The 17942-nt window shown below is 36.6% G+C and overlaps 1 protein-coding gene across 3 annotated transcripts in view; it reads right to left on the bottom strand.

The window, feature by feature from the left end:
• Positions 1-15655, bottom strand: part of LOC112053221 (U8-agatoxin-Ao1a-like) — a 78557-nt gene extending 62902 nt beyond the window's left edge. For 2 of the 3 annotated variants that reach the window (XM_024092567.2, XM_024092569.2), the window contains exon 1: positions 15568-15655. The gene's annotated coding sequence lies outside the window, so the exon portion shown is untranslated. Of the gene's footprint in view, positions 1-15477 lie in introns of all 3 variants that reach the window. The other variant, XM_024092568.2, reaches the window with a different exon arrangement.
• Between the last annotated feature and the right edge of the window lie 2287 nt (positions 15656-17942).

Below are 17942 nucleotides of genomic sequence, written 5' to 3'. Positions count from 1 at the left end.
GGAAATGGACAGGCCATATAATAAGAGGAACAGAAAAATGGAATAAAACTATTGTATATTGGTATCCAAGAAATAGCAAAAGGAATCGAGGCAGACAGTTCCGAAGATGGGAAGACGAGTTAAAGGCGGTAGCAGGGGAGGCATGGACAAGGAAAGCGTTGGACCGACCCAAATGGAAGGAAATGGAGGAGGCCTTTGCCAAAGTTGGGCAAACAGACAAAGTTGTTGGTGTCACCTTAAATTAAATAAATTGTAAAATATGTACCTACGTCTGAATAAAGGCTATATTATTATTATTATTATTATTATTATTATACTATTAGAAAGTAACATGGGATATAATTTATTTTCAACAATTTTAGAGATCCGTAAAAAAATTGCAAAATACAGAATTTATCGCATATAGCGTTAGTGAAAATTCAGACTAAATCACGAGATATTTAATCGGCTTAAAATTTAGCATAATTAAATTTTCCGAAGAGTAAAATCCTCACTAAGAGCTGTTGAAAATTTCTTTAGGGTGTACAAATCGGAGGGAGAATTTCGTATGAAATTTTCGTTATTTCTAGGTACCATGAAGTTTTACATCTAGATGATGAAAAATAAATTGTTGTAAGGCGAGGAAAAAACGTCATAAAATATTTTTTTATTATTTCGAGATTATTTCCTTTACCAAAATAATAAAATATCTACTAAATACCTGGCTTGGCGAGAGCTTATGGTTTTTGGTTGCTCTAAACTTATCCACCAAAATTGAAGGCTCACACTTAGTGGAGATACTCAACGGCATGAGAGGTACCTACCCTTAGACTTGGACTTCAAAGACAAAGATTTTAACACAAAGTTACTAAACCAATTTATATAAATGAAACGGCACCAATGTGGAAGTAATTTTTTTTTAAACAAAACAAAAAAAAAACAAAATTGGTTAATAAATAACGAAGTTATGAAGTAGTTACCTTATAAATTAAAACATACGCGACGAGTTGAGAACCTCTTCCTTTTTTTGAAGTCGGTTAAATATCCAAAGATCTTTATTTTTTCTTAATTCGTGGTTCATAATGGCGAAAACACCGGTCAAGGTATTATCAAACAAAACAAAACAAATTGGTTTATTAACGTTTCGCCACTGAAACGTTACAATATAAAATAAATCTGACTCGAGACCAAATTGGATCAAGAGCTCACGAAAATGAGAAAATAAATATAATGAGAAATTGAGATTTTAGATTAAAATTCTCACGTTGCTTACCTATTCTATTATATATATATTTTTTTTTTTTATTCTTTTACAAGTTAGCCCTTGACTACAATCTCACCTGATGGTAAGTGATGATGCAGTCTAAGATGGAAGCGGGCTAACTTGTTAGGAGGAGGATGAAAATCCACACCCCTTTCGGTTTCTACACGGCATCGTACCGGAACGCTAAATCGCTTGGCGGTACGTCTTTGCCGGTAGGGTGGTAACTAGCCACGGCCGAAGCCTCCCACCAGCCAGACCTGGACAAATTAAGAAAATCTCAATCTGCCCAGCCGGGGATCGAACCCAGGACCTCCGTCTTGTAAATCCAATGCGCATACCACTGCGCCACGGAGGCCGTCAAATCGGAGCATAGATATACATTTATAAAATGTATATCTATGCTCCGACTCCGGAGGGTGTGGGGTCCGTGATAGCACCTCTGCCTTCGATTCCGGAGGGTGTGGGTTCGAATCCGGGGCATGCACCTCCAACTTTTCAGTTGTGTGCATTTTATGAAATTAAATATCACGTGTCTCAATCGGTGAAGGAAAACATCGTGAGGAAATCTGCATACCAGAGAATTATCTTAATTCTCTGCGTGTCTGCTAATCCGCATTAAGCCAGCGTGGTGGACTATTGGCCTAACCCCTTTCATTCTGAGAGGAGACTCGAGCTCAGCAGTGAGCCGAATATGGGTTGATCACGACGATATCTATGCTAATATTATAAAGTTGAAGAGTTTTGTTTGTTTGTTAGAACGCGCTTAAACTACTACTGATCCGCTACTACTGGTCCGATTTGGAAAAATATTTTAGTGTTAGATAGGTCATTTATCGAGGAAGGCTATAGGCTATATATTATCACGCTAAGACCAATAGGAGTAGAGCACCAATGAAGAATGGTGGCCCCAGTTACCTCTGCAAGGTACCATGCCGCGAAATAGGGAACTAAAGTTTTACGAGGATCAAGTCGCGGGCGTCCGATAGTAAATATATAAAAAGGATATGACAGCCTCCGATTCCGGAGGGTGTAGGTTCAAATCCGGTCTAGGCACCTCCAACTTTTCAGTTATGTGCATATAACTGAAGAAAGTAAACATCACGTCTCTCAAACGGTGAAACCTACATATTTAAATAAGAATTTCTTATTATTCTCTAGGGATTGTGAAATCTGGCAAAGCGTATTACCTCATTATGAGAAAAGACTCGTGCTCAGTATGCCAAATATGGGTTGATAATGATGAATGATAAATATTATTATTTAAACCTGAAGAGTTTGTTTGATTGAACGCGCTAATAGCAGGAACTACTGGTCCGATTTGAAAAATTCTTTCAGTGTTAGATAGCCCATTCATCGAGGTAGGCTATAGGCTATATATTATCCCCATGCTCTTACGGGAACGGGAACCACGCTAGTGAAACCGCGCGGCATCAGCTAGTTGCTGACATAAAGCAGCTTTGCCCCACAACATAATCCCTATGTCACAGAGTGAAATACGCATAAAATACGCAAATTAAACCAGCCTAGCTGTATTTAATTAAAACAGAAGTGTTTTTTCACCAACAAAAAGGACATGAGATAATAAGGGTTCCGTTTTTGTACTACGTACGTTCGGAACCCTAAAAAGGGAAACCGCTACAGTAGAAAGGCGTATCTTTGATGAACGTAAACAGCTCCCGAGGCAAGCCGCACCTTGAAGAATAACTTGAACTTTTACCTCAATTAACCTTGACGGGTAAGTTAGATTAAGTTTTATTATTTCACGGGAAATTAATTTTTGCTTTGCTTGACGGAAATTGTTCAAGTTTGCAATATTAAATAATCTTTTTTTATTTATATTTTAATACTAACACCGCGCGGTTTCACCAGCGTGGTTCCCGTTCCCGTAGGAATACGGGAATAATTTATATAGCCTTCCTCGATAAATGGGCTGTCTAACACTGAAAGAATTTTTCAAATCGTATACTACCTACCATGAGGGCTCAGTACTAACCTGTGATGGAGAACGATTTCTCCATTTTTTTACGATTTGTACATTAATGCTTACCCTTGTTAAATACCTTGTGCACGCCACTGAATTGACTCAGCGAGTTTCCGAAAAGCAAAGCAAACTTTAGAAAAATCCATTAAGAGATACCAATGTCGACAACATCGCGGAAAGGCAAAAGGCTTATCACTTATCAGTCACCCAATCTAAACGAACCAGCTTTTACAAAATGGGCGCCAAAGCAAATTTTCATTCTCACATAATAGCGAGCGGACGGAACATCGCTATTTCCATTTACACAGTCTAGCTGAAATGTGTTCCGAAATGATTTCACAAGAAAAGTTTAATTAAATTTCATGTACAATATGCAAATCTGGTTAGTACATTTGCATGAGATTTTGTTCATGCATGAATCGGTGTTTGAGAATGGGTGCTACTGTGTTGTTTTAAAAGTTTATTGCAGACTGCTTAAAAATCTACAATAATGTACTAAGAGTTTTGCAGACCTCTTACAAATCTACAATAATGTACCAATAAGAGTTTTGCAGACCTTTTAAAAATCTACAAAAATGTACTAAGAGTTTTGCAGACCTCTTAAAAATCTACAATAATGTACTAAGAGTTTTGCAGACCTTTTAAAAATCTACAAAAATGTACTAAGAGTTTTGCAGACCTCTTGAAAATCTACAATAATGTATTAAGAGTTTTGCAGACCTCTTAAAAATCTACAATAATGTACTAAGAGTTTTGCAGACCTCTTAAAAATCTACAATAATGTACTAATAAGAGTTTTGCAGACCTTTTAAAAATCTACAAAAATGTACTAAGAGTTTTGCAGACCTCTTACAAATCTACAATAATGTACTAATAAGAGTTTTGCAGACCTTTTAAAAATCTACAATAATGTACTAAGAGTTTTGCAGACCTTTTAAAAATCTACAATAATGTACTAATAAGAGTTTTGCAGACCTTTTAAAAATCTACAAAAATGTACTAAGAGTTTTGCAGACCTCTTAAAAATCTACAATAATGTACTAAGAGTTTTGCAGACCTCTTAAAAATCTACAATAATGTACTAAGAGTTTTGCAGACCTTTTAAAAATCTACAATAATGTACTAAGAGTTTTGCAGACCTCTTAAAAATCTAGGCACATTATTTTACTAAAAGTTTGCAATAGCCAGATGTCTCATTTTATGAAAGTAGCCACATACTGTCCACAAATCAATGAATAGGTTGCGGCCTGTAACTTGGACCTTGCATAGTTTTTGTATTGACGCGTAACCATAGCAATACGTTGATGACATCACAATCGCGTACGATTCTTTGACATCGTGTTGCTCTAAATTTTATTCAAGAATAAGCAAGAAGAATAGAAGAAAGTGTTTCGTATTTAAAGGAATAGTGTTTCAGTTAATTAAAAAATAATATAACTGAGTCTTTAAGTAAATCACAAATAAATTGGAAAAAGAAAGGAAACGTGTTTGAAGAGCTTTTAACACTTTTAATAATTGTACTTGCGCAGATGATCGCCATTTTGGTTCAACTTATTTGCCGGTACCTATACAAAGACACACAGACTGATTTGTAAAATTTATCATCATTATCAACCCATATTCGGCTCACTGCTGAGCTCAAGTCTCCTCTCAGAATGAGAGGGGTTAGGCCAATAATTCACCACGCTGGCAAAATGCAGATTGGCAGACTTCACACACGCAGAGACTCACGACTTTTCTCACGAAAAGGTTTCCTCACGATGTTTTTCCTTCATCGTCTGAGACACGTGAAATTTAATTTCTTAAGATGCATACAACTGAAAAGTTGGAGGTGCATGCCCCGGACCGGATTCGAACCCACACCCTCCGGAATCGGAGGCAGAGGTCATATCCACTGGGCTATCACGGCTCTGTCAAACTTATAGAACCCCTCAATTTTACGCCAAGGGTAAAAATAATGGATTATGTAAATTTTTCAATTCAATTCGAAAACTAACATCATCTTAAAGCATTTTTTTTACCACCAAGGTTTCAGGGCACTTTGGGCCCAAGGATAATAAATTACAAGGCTAGTGCCAGATGCTTTCACGAATAGTTTTTACTTTCTTGCGATAACTTTTCTTTATGAAGACCCTAGAGATTTGCGACGTCCTTGATTCAATATAGTTTGGGACACGCCTTAATATAAGGGTCACTGTGTATTAAGGGTAGGGTTTTGTTAACTCGTTGGAATTCGAGTGAAGTATTTTGATTAACTACCCCTTTGGTCGAGTGATTACGGACCCAGATGTTTTGGGTTTATTTGGGTCCTGCTATGCAATATTGGGTGTTTTATTTTTTTTTATTGAAATTTTTTCAGAAGCAGTCTGAAGTTGGACAGTTAGCGGTGTTACACCCCAAAAATATAAACAAAAAGTTTTTTTTAAATGTATACAGTCAGTGGCGTACATAAGGTTTTTAACTAGGGTATGCATTATAAGATAATATTGGATTTCTTGTCCAACTATGTATTTTGTGGTCCAACATAGGTTATCTCGAATTCTTAGGGTAGGCAGTGCATTTTTGCATCTATGATGTGCACGCTACTGTATACAATTTACACATTAACTAAAAAAACTGTCTTGTTAAACATACAGTTTTTATTTTTAGGGCAAAGAGCAGCCCTTTTAAATTCAAAATTCTTTTGTTTCAATTAAGCTAGTTAATTTACAAGCACTTTTGAAACGTCAAATTATGTCATGATTTAATTTAATGGTGGTAAGTACAGGCGAATACTTAAAATTTAAGTTAAGAGGGTTCCCAATGTGTTTTAGTCCGAGACGAGCCCTCAACAAACTCAGCCAAAGTATATATATAGTTTCGCCATGTCCATCTGTCTGCTTATTTGTCCGTGGTTTCACTGAGAGACTAGAAAGCTGTAATTTAGCTGAAGAAATATTAAAAACGTCGACAAGTTCGTAAAAAAAAAAAAATTACAAATATTTTTTTTTAGAAATTATAGTTTTCATAATTTTATTTCTATCAAATTTATCACCTATTTATTTAAATGTGCTCAAGATATCTATCTCAATAGGATATAGGGCGACTTGCGGTCAGTTGATAAAGTTGGTTTTTCGAGTGAGTTGATCCAGTTAACCCAATTTATCGAAGCGGTATGCTGTAATTCGATAAGCAGTTGAATCTCGTATTTGATAATAACGTTGACCCGTCTTGATAACTAACAAGATTTTAACTTTTAGTAAAGTCTAGAGCATTCAGAGTCTCAATACTCTCAAGGCTTAACTTAATTTTTTACTACTTTTTCTAATATTTGAAAATTCCGGGATAGTCACACTAATACTATACAGTCGAAAGTTTGTGTGTATGTTTGTTCCTCCTATACGCTGCGGCTACTGAAGCGGTGCATTAACACATAGGCTACTTTTAATCTTGAAAAATCCATGGTTCCCGCGGGAATTGCGGCAAACTGAATTTCACGCGGACGAAGTCGCGGGTGTCCGCTAGTAAAAGATAATTATAAAGTATTTAAAAAATATAAAGTATATTTTAAAATTAATTTAAACTTTAAAATTAACTAAAAAGTTGCAATATAAATGTAAACATTCAATGAAATATACATTTATAACTGATTAAAAATATAAATAATTTCATTAATCTCCATATTATCTCCCTTTTTAAATACTAATTTATATAATGATTTATTTATTTTGCTATCATCCGCGAAAAGTTTTTTACGGTGAGAAAACACCGTACGTAGTTTTCGTAGTTTTACGGTGAAACGTACGTAGAGAGAAAATACTCTCTACGTACGTTTCACCCCGAAACCGGAGCATCCTCAGGAGATGTTGACTCTGCAACGTGCAATTGCAAAGTCTTTGCAATTACAGAGAGTATTTTGTCGGACCTGGGTGACGTTGTCGCATGGGTTCGTCGACTTTTCGCGGATGATAGCAAAATAAATAAATCATTATATAATCATGATGAACTTCCGCAAAGTAACGCCTTCTTCTATCCAATATGTAAATACTAATTTGTTAAAAAAAATGTTTGTTAAATAGGTATTTGTTGGAAAAAAAAAGGTTTTTATACGATAAATACGCTTAAAGGCTTTTATATTTATCAGCGAATGAAATCACCAACCCTTGTCCGATAAGGGCCATGTACGGCCTATCGTTACTGAAATATGAGAAATAAACTGCCCAGGCCCTCTGCGAACATTTTTTGTCATCCTTATAGACTTTGCCCACTAAAAAAAGTAAAATTTAAGTACTATCACTTACTATTCATCATTATCAACCCATATTCGGCTTACTGGTGAGCTCGATTCTCAGAATGAGAGGGGTTAGGCCAATAGTCCACCACGCTGGCCCAATGCTGATTGGCAGACTTCACACACGCAGAGAATTAAGAAAACTCTCTGGTGTGCAGGTTTCCTTACGATGTTTTTCCTTCACTTTTTGAGACACGTGATACTTAACTTCTGGATTGAAACCTACTAAGTAGAAAATTATTTTATAATAATAATATCTCCAACGTTAGACGACTATGCATATGTAAAATAGTTGAATGAAGGAGCAACACCGAATTTTGCAACGGAATTTCATATTGCGATCCAGGATTTTCGTCTACCTCAAAATTAGTAAATTCACAAGGCAAACCTCAAAGGATCCCCCGAAATATCCACCTCCACACGTCCCGTCGACACTTTACGATTATAGCACTCTAGGAGTTGAGTGAGAGTACTTGCGTCAACAACTCTTGCTTCAAGTGTTGGCTAGGAATAATTTGCACTACCTTCTTATTTTGTTACATTGTAAGGGTTAATTCTATAAACCACACTTTACTATTATGTGCCTACGACTTTGTCCTAGTGGAAAACAAAGTTTGACTATAGGTAAGCCTTTCCTATCTAATCGTTTGCGTAGTCTATAAGACTTTAACGTTCAGACGCCGTGAAGCTACTTTTTTGCTATGTTAAGTCGAAATTTTAAATAAATTCACAAGGCTCAATTGTATTCAGCTTTACACATCCCGTCGATACGTTACGATTACATTGGTAGCAATTTAGGAGTTGAGTGAGGCACTTGCGTCAACGACTCTTGCTTCAAGTGTTGGTTACGAATAATTTGCACTATCTTCTTTCAACACTAGCATCCTTTTGCTTTGAAATTGTAACGTTTTACTATCGGACTCCCGTTACTTCGAACTTGTGCAAAACAATGTTTAACACATTCGCTGCGATACGGGGTCAATCGACCCCGTAACGCAACCTACTTGCGGTGCAGCTACTAAAAACATAGACTTCCATGTGGTACGAAGGGTGCAACTTTTTCCGTTTTGAATAGAATAGAAAAGAGATATCTCTTTTTACTCAGGCATGCAGGTTTGCTCACGATGTTTTCCTTCACCGTTTGAGACGCGTGATATTTAATTTCCTTAAATGCAAATAACTGAAAAAGTTGGAGGTGCATCTGGTGCCCTGGACCGGATTCAAACCTGCGATTTCCAAATCGAAGGCAGAGGTCATCCACTGTCAAGTCAAAGTCAAAAGGTATTTCAATTAGGCTTAGTTTACAAGCACTTTTGAAAGTTTTTCAAGTTGACAACTTAAAATTAAAGTTAAGTAAGTTTCTTCCAAAATTCCCTCAGTGCCTGAAGACAAAAGTCTTCAAACAGTGCGTGTTGCCAGTGATGACATATGTTTCGACTTAGTCGCTAACTATGGGCCTCATAAGAAGGCTCAGAGTCACACAGCGGGTGCTGGAACGAGCAATGCTAGGAGTATCTCTGCGTGATCGAATCAGAAATGAGGAGATCCGCAGAAGAACCAAAGTCACCGACATGACTCAACGAGTCGCGAAGCTGAAGTGGCAATGGGCGGCGCACATAGTTCCAAGACCTGATCGACGTTGGGGTCCAAGGTGCTGGAATGGCGACCCCGCACACTACAAAGCGCAGTGTTGGCCGACCTCCCACCAGTTGGACTGACGACATCAAGCGAGTCGCAAGGATTCGCTGGATGCTGGCGGCTCAGTATCGTGATGTTTGGAAGTTCCTACAAAAGGCCTATGTCCTGTAGTGGACGTCCGTCGGCTGATATGATGATGATGAAAGTTATGTAAAGCATGGTGGTAGTAATTTCCTAGACACGCTCTGTCATTAAAATTTCTTCTACTTCTTAAAGACATACAAAATTACTTCAGCAATATGTATTGAGGATTCCTTTAGGATTAGTGGTCGTATCCAGACATGTACGACGGGTGCGGGATTATATTTGAACAGTTACACGAAATTGAACTTTAATACCCACTTACAAAGTCTATATTACAGTTGTACTTAACTTTAAATTTAAATTGGACCATCGCTCAAGATGGATTAGATTACATTCGGTCGCTATTATCTTCAGTGACCCCTAGAAGTGGATCCTATAATTCCCTGTAGGATTAATGTTGATTCATACAATAATAAGTAGGCCCTTGGTTTCAACGTGGGGTGAGCACTAAGCCTAAACTTAAACTAAAACTATAGGTAACTAAAGTTAACACCAATTTTGTTAATATAAAACACCTCCTCATTAAAAAAAATTATCATGATCATCATTAACAACCCATTTTCAGCTCACTGTTGAGGACCAGTCTCCTTTCAAAATGAAAAGGGCTAGGCCAATAGTCCACCACGCTGGCCCAATGCGGAATAGCAGACTTCATACACAATTAAGAAAATTGTCAGGTATACAGGTTTCCTCACGATGTTTTTCATTCACCGTTTAAGACACGGGATATTTAATTTCTTAAAATGCACATAATTGAAAATGTGGAGGCTCATGACCCGAATCGGATTCAAACCTACGCCCTCCGAATTGAAGGCAGAGGTCATATACACCGGGCTATCACGGCTATAAATTAAAATATTCGGTAATAAAATAAAAACGATTTTTTAGTATAGAACGACGTAGCAAATAAAATTGGTATTATTTAAGTAAATGTGCATTTTGATTTTAAAATGCACTTTTAACGAAATATTTTTAAATGTATTACAGTGTTTTTAATTATGATGACGCAATATGTATATCTGTGACAAAAAAACTGAGGAGTAGAAGGGTAGCTTGGTGTGGACATGTAATGCGTAGGGATGAAAGTCATATTACTAGAAAAATTTTGAATGTACAAGTGGAAGGACATAAGAGGAGAGGAAGGCCAAAGAAGAGATGGTTGGATTGTGTGAAAGAGGACATGTATAAAAGAAGTGGATGATGAGTTGCCGAGTAATAGAGACGAATGGAAAAGATTGACATATTTTTCCGACCCCACTTAAGTGGGATAAGGGTAAGGAGATGATTATGTATACCTATGCAATAAATAATAATAAACTACAATTGAATACATAACTAGATAGGAAATATTGTTATCAAAATGCACGTTTATCTAAGTTTTTATTTGAACCGCTTTGTAGGTAGGTATACGCTTTTGTGTTTGAGCCCAGACACCTATCGCCTCGAGCTATTTTATGCAACTGCGTCAAAGCTTTCAAATTAAGCTACGAAATTCAAGTTTGTTCCTATTTTTAAAGATTTTCTTCAAAAAGGAGGAGGTTCTCAAGTTGACCGGTATTTTTCTTTTTTTATGTATGTACATCGATTACTCGAAGATGCCTGAACCGATTTGAAAAATTCTTTTTTCATTTTAAAGGGTATACTCCCCATGTGGTCCCATATTTATCATGTCAGGATCTGATGATGGAAACCAGGAGAAATTGGCCGGAAATTTCAAAAATTATATTAATGACTAGTGTGTTTGTAATTTTTTTTAATGAGTACTTTTACGTACGTACTTGTACGATGATGGAGCTAAAATACAGACGAGGGAACTACTGAACGATTTACAGCAATTACCTTGTGTTTGGGCTTGATTAATTTGTATAGATGAGAACTTTCCATCTAGATTGGTTGTGATTGTCATTAGGGGTCTGGTGATAAAGACCAAAATCAATTAAGGGAACTCCTTTTTTTACGGTAGCTACCTTGTGTTTGGGCTTGATTAATTTTTATTGATGAGAACTTTCGACCTAGATGGATTGTGACTGTCATTAGGGGTTTGGTGATGAAAACAAAGGACAGTTAAGGGAACTTCTCGTCGGTTTAGGAATTTTTGAATGTAAGGGTCGAAGGGAATGATGGTAGGGTGTTCATTTTGTCATTCATTCATTTCAGTCAGTCATTTTTTACACATAGAAATAGTAATAATAAAATTTTCCATTTTGTTATATAAATTAATATTGAAAAAATATAACATTATTTAGAACGTAACAAACAAAAGGGACACCATTTTTCATCTTCTCCATTGTGAGATGTTACTTCTTTGTAAATTGAAGCATAAGAGAGACAAAAGGGATGGCACGGCTCAGTGATGATGACATAACATGAATGCACGTTTATCAACTTGACCGTTACGTTACATCCGAAAACAAAAGAGAGAGAGAGAGAGAGTACTAACTACTCTCTGTCTTTATCGTAAGTTATGTTATCAAAGTTATCGTGATAGTCCAATGGTTAATGACCTCTGCCTCCATATTGTCAATTACGTGCATTTTAAGAAATTAAACATCACGTGTCTCAAACGGTGAATGAAAAACATCGTGAGGAAACCTGCTTACCTGTCAATTTTTGACAAGACAGTGTTTGTAAAGTATATGTCGCAGGGATATGTAAAAAACAAGGATTTGGTAAATTCCCTAAGGGATTTTATCAAATCACGGAGAATGTCAAAATAACAAGACTAAATCTAGTGAATTGAACAAATCCCTGAATTGGTTCAGTGAAATAACAGGTAAATAACCTAAACGCTGAACTAAGTGTCTTAGATTTTTACAAAATTGACTTATGCAGTATATTTTTCGCTCCAAATTCAAGCGCGTGTTACTGGAAAATATACACGATAAAAGCGATTAAAACAATTACGGCTTGTTCTGGAAGAGCGGAGCCTTCTGTCACAGGAGTGTACAACTCTTAAAAGAACACTCAAACCTTTATTTGTTACTGATTGATGTTAACGACATAAACTATTTTTTTTAAGCGTAATAACGATGTATAGTTTCAAAAAAATTTTTTTTTTTTGGAATTTGAAAGTATACGCGAGCAGTCCCAGCCTGTGTGTAAAAGACGGAGGTCCTGGGTTCGATCCCCGGCTGGGCCGATTGAGGTTTTCTTAATTAGTCCAGGTCTGGCTGGTGGCAGGCTTCGGCCGTGGCTAGTTACCACCCTATCGACAAAGACGTACCACCAAGCGATTTAGCGTGCCGGTACGATGTCGTGTAGAAACCGAAAGGATTTCATCCTACTCTTAACAAGTTAGCCCGCTTCCATCTTGGATTGCATCATCACTTACCATCAGGTGATATTGTAGTCAAGGGCTTACTTGTAGAGAATAAAAAAAAATAACATTATAAGAAATAAGTAAAAGTAAAAATCCATTATCCTGTATAAAAGAAATATTATAAATGACTTCAATAAATCTTCATTATATTGTCTCATACCCATATCTCTTAGTCTTTAGTATCAAGTATGGGCCTTTAGAGTGAGTTATTGCGTACCGTCTGACCTTAAGGCTTTTTATATCTAAAGTACAGCCAGATGTATAGCCTATAGATGTATAGCATATAGATGTATCGATTATATAAAACTAGCTGATGACGCGCGGTTTCACCCGCGTGTTTTTCGTTCCCGTAGAAATACGGGGATAATATATAGCCTATAGCCTTCCTTGATAAATGGGCTATCTAACACAGAAAGCATTTTTCAAAACAGATCAGTAGTTCCTGAGATTAGCGCGTTCAATCAAACAAACCAGGGCCAGTGGATATGACCCCTGCATTCGATTCCGGAGGGTGTGGGTTCGAATCCAGTCCGGGGCATGCACCAATGCGGATTAGTAGACTTCACACACGCAGAGAATTATGAAAATTCTCTGGTATGCAGGTTTTTCCTTCACCGTTTGAGACGCGTGATATTTAATTTCTTAAAATGCAAACAACTGAAAAATTGGAGGTGCATACCCCGGACAGGATTCGAACCCACACCCTCCGGAATCGGAGGCAGAGGTAGAGAACCGTGATAGCCCAGTCGATATGTTAACAAATATGTTTACATAATATAAACACATAAGTAAGGCGTTATATGTTTATATTATGTAAATCTAACTCTAAAACAATTACTTTTGTGGTGTGAATTTTCACGATAATGTGGGAATAATTTTGGCGCTTTGACGCGGTCTAATAATGCAAAATGTAATAACGTAATCACTATCGATCAATCGACTGGTTTGCTTATTTGTTTTTGAATTAGAATTTAATTTATAATCTAGTCATACTACATACATACACACATACTAGTATAAAGAGGTAAAGTGTGTGGTGTTGAAGGGGGTAATCTCTGGATCTATTGAACCGATTTTGAAAATTCTTTTACCACTAGAAAGCCACGTTATACGTGAGTGTCATAAGCTATTTTTTATCCCCGTATTCTCATGGGTACGGGCATTACGCGGATGAAACCGCAGCGTATCGGCTAGTATACAACAATATTCGTCAATTAAGACTCCACACACTTTTTTAGTTAATTAATTAAGCAATTATTACTAGCCATTATTTTCTAAACATGCCTAATATTTCCTTAAATTTCTCTCAAAGTGGTAAAGATTCTGCTAGATGTGGATAAGACAATTCATAGGACGGATATCAAGCCCATGAACTCTCAGAACCTATTTTTTTTAATTAAGAACTTCATTAAGACTTATAATTATGACACATTTTTGTCACCGCCATGTGGAATGTGGAGTCAACTGTTACTGTTCCGATAGTCAATGCTCCTATAGCGAAAAGCTTCGACCTTACACTTTACTGTTGGATCAAGGGATACAGAAGGCAGTGATTCTTGAAGCTGTGCGCATTGTGAGGAGATGTCTCACTCTGGAGCCCTGACCACCAGTTGCTTGGGCACTTAAAACACCTCGGAACGGGAGGGCTGAATTTTTTTTTAAATTTTTAATAGTGTTAATAGTGTTTTTATGTATCTTAGTCGAATCAGAAATGAGGAGATTCGTAGAAGAACCAAAGTCACTCAACAAGTTGCGAAGCTGAAGTGGCAATGGGCGGGGCACATAGCTCGAAGAGCCAATGGACGTTGGGATCCAAAAGTGCTGAAATGGCCACCCGCACTAGTAAGCTGAGTGTTGGTTGACCCATCACCAGGTGGACTGATGACATCAAGCGAGTCGCAGGGATTCGCTGGATGCAGGTGGCTCAGTATCGTGATGTGCGGAAGTCCCTACAAAAGGCCTATGTCCTGCAGTGGACGTCCATCGGTTGATATGATGATGATGATGAATAGTGTTTGGTATAAAGATAGTTCAGGTGACTGAAAGAAGTAGAAGGTGGCTGGTGGATAAAGTGATCCATCATTGCGTCAAATGACCTAAGAGTTGCTTGGTTGCTTGATTTGTCTTCCAGCTGTCGAATTATCTATCTCGTTGTACTTTGATTAACAAAATATTCAAGGTCAATAAAAACTTGGTTATTTCAAACCGTAAAAGCCAAAACCTTATAAGCTATCAAGAGAGAAAAGGTTTGATTTGAGCCCAGTATGGTAGTTTGATGTTAAAATAGTAAAAAACGACTTCCTTTCTTTCGCACAGCAACGTATAAGTTGTAGTTTTACAGCTAAAGAGGTGCTTACTACGAGAAGAAAATGTAGGAAACAGAATTAGAAAAGACGTAATCAAAATTAGAAAAAAAAAATTTATACCGGAACATTCACTTTACTAATTAGTAACAGCTTTTATTACAAAGAGTAATAAAGTAAAGTATAAAATACTGTAATGAAATTTGGTAGTTCTATGATTAGCAAATGTTTCAAAAATTATCACCAAAATAGTAGAAAATAATTCCAAACTCAATAAGAAAAATGCCCTAATTAATATTCAGGAAATGTAGATCATAAATTAGTTAAAATCTTTAAAGTAAATGCAAAAACACTGTCCACGAAAACGTAATCGAAACGTGAAATTCACGAAATAGTGAAGATAAACACTATTATAGAAATAATATTTCTAAAGCAGCCGAGAATGCTATTAAGTAAGTAATACAAAAACTATGGGCGTCCCAAACCATTTGTCCTCTGAAAATATCCACAAAAATCCTCCAAGGCTGGTAAAATAAACAACGTAAAAGCGACAACATTTCCCACGAACACATAACTCACCGGTATCTGGCACTAAACACTTAATAAAAAAAAACAAATTCCAACTTTGAAATTCAAAATTTAAAAATGGAACTTAAAATTGATACGTACGCGCGCGGTCGTTCCCGTTCGTTGCCGACGCCACCCCGGTTGGGAGGCGAGTTGGGTCACGAGTGAGCGCCGAGGCGCCGCGTCCGCCCTTATACGCCCGCCCTAACCCCAGCGCGAAGTCAGTAGGCGGATCTATATAGAGTTGCTTACTGAATCTACTAATATTTTTTTGTATTTATTTTTTTCCGAACCTAAAAGTAGAACTACTAGTCTAGAAACTACTAGGGTTGTAAAATTAATCTTTCTCTGATCGTCTGTCAAATTCTATTTTTAAATCGACTCAACTCGCTTCAGGAGTGCGATTGTTCGAATACTCTAAAAGTAAGATTGATGTTCAGGAAAGAAGCAATAATTAAAATCTTCTTTTGAAATCTTGCTCGATCACAGCTTATAATCAAATTTAATTTTGAACTTGAGTCTAAGCTAAATATGATATATCACGCTATATTTTTATGGACCGGATCAACTCAAATTCAGAAAAGATTTAGCAAGTAATTCTTTGTAAAACAGTTAGAGTTTAGCGTTATCACTCTTATAATGGTCACCCCGCATTGAAGCAGTGTGGTGGGTATACGCTCTGTATTGTCTCTTCTAATTGAAGAGAGGCCAGTAGATTGTAGGAATGTAGAACACCCCTAACATTTAAAAGCGCGTTTGGAACCCTCGTAACTTTAAAATTAAAAATAGGGTTTTCGATTTTAATTATCACCATTAAATCATGATATAACTGTAGGTTTCAAAAGTGCTTGTAAACTAAGCCTAATATTGAAATAAATGAACATTGACTTTGACTTTTGCTTATATTTCTGATGTTATGCTAGCTTGTATTGTTTCTTATCATCAACATTATTACAAATATTACAGTTTTGAGGACCTGTTTCACCACTTTTCGATAATTTTCGGATAGTTTATACACAAGTTTTGTCTTTTTCACTTGATATAAAGCGACAAAACTTACATTAGACTATCTGACTTTTATCAGAAGGTGGTGAAACAAACCCTAAATAGTACATTGTCAAATGTTCTTATTGTATTTTGAAAATAAAATAAAATAAGTAAAAATATAGGTTTTATCAGCTCTCAGTCATTCCCCCCGGCGCCGTCTCTGTCACACCACCGCAGGTTGTCAACAAAATGTTATTAGTCCTCATCTACGCCGGCGTCTGAGAAAAATTCCAAGAGAACTACAGTTGGCGCTCGTTCAGCTGATAAGTGGCTATGAACCGCCCCTACTAAACTACCCTCTACTTCGAGATTTTTTATTTAGAAGTAGTAGAAATATTAGAAGTATTCTAAACTGACACTATGAAGAATAGATTTTTTTGTTACTAAACCGATTTTAGCCTATAGATTTTTTTTCACCTATATTTTAATCCTGTATTCCCATGGGAAAAAATGAGAACCTTTTTTAGCCAATCACGAGTAAGAACTGTTTAATATATCTTAGTAATAGCTTAAAGGTTGCTAAAAAAACTTATATTATGCTAGCCACAAACGGTCAATTATTCTCACGTTTCTGAAAAGCAAACGGCAGTTTCTTCAGTTTTCAGTTTCTGAAACCCACGCGGCATACTATAAAAGTCATGTACGCAGTGACCAACACACGATCAATTATAGTCGTGGGTGCTACAGAAACGTGAGAATAATTAACCGTTTGTGGCTAGAATTAAAGAAATATGAATATTACCTACTAGCAGAACACCGTTTCACCTGTGTAGTTCAAGAATTCATTCATTAAGTTAGCTGTATGGTCATCGATCTTTGCCTGTCCACTGGGGGACAAATTGAAAAAAAAAAGCTCTTTGGTTACGAATTATCCTCATCAATCGCTACGTGGAGATTTCCTAACCTTTTAGTAAGAGAATGAGATTGCTACAATATGGCTTTATTAGTAAAAACATGTAACGACGAACTGAAAAAAAAAATTGTTAGTTTAACAGTTCGCACTCTGGACGAAAAAACTTTCGAACTCCAGAATTTCGTTTCGATAGGCTGTGTTGACCTTTGCATGTCCCTTAGGGAACAAACAGGAAAAAGGCTTCTGTACGAGGCGTGTGACATGGAAACCCGTTCACCAAAAATCCATTGCCTAGCAACCAATCACAGATGATACTTTATAAGCATGTTTCTGTTTTATAGCCAGTAGTCAATATTCAATGTTCATTTATTTAAATTAGGCTTAGTTTACAAACACTTTTTAAACGTCCGGTATTAATATTATAAGATAATGGTGATAATAATTAGTCGAAAACTTAAATTTAAATTAACGGGGGTTCCAAAGTGCCTTGGTCCGAGAAGAGCCCACAACAAACTCAGCCAGGCTTTTTCTTTTTTAGTTTATCATCATTTAACAATAGGTACTCGTATACATATAA

Source organism: Bicyclus anynana, chromosome 23 (assembly GCF_947172395.1).
Source record: "Bicyclus anynana chromosome 23, ilBicAnyn1.1, whole genome shotgun sequence".
Taxonomy (NCBI): domain Eukaryota; kingdom Metazoa; phylum Arthropoda; class Insecta; order Lepidoptera; family Nymphalidae; genus Bicyclus; species Bicyclus anynana.
The sequence above is the reverse complement of the archived record's forward strand: the minus strand, read 5'-3'. Positions and strand labels throughout refer to the sequence as shown.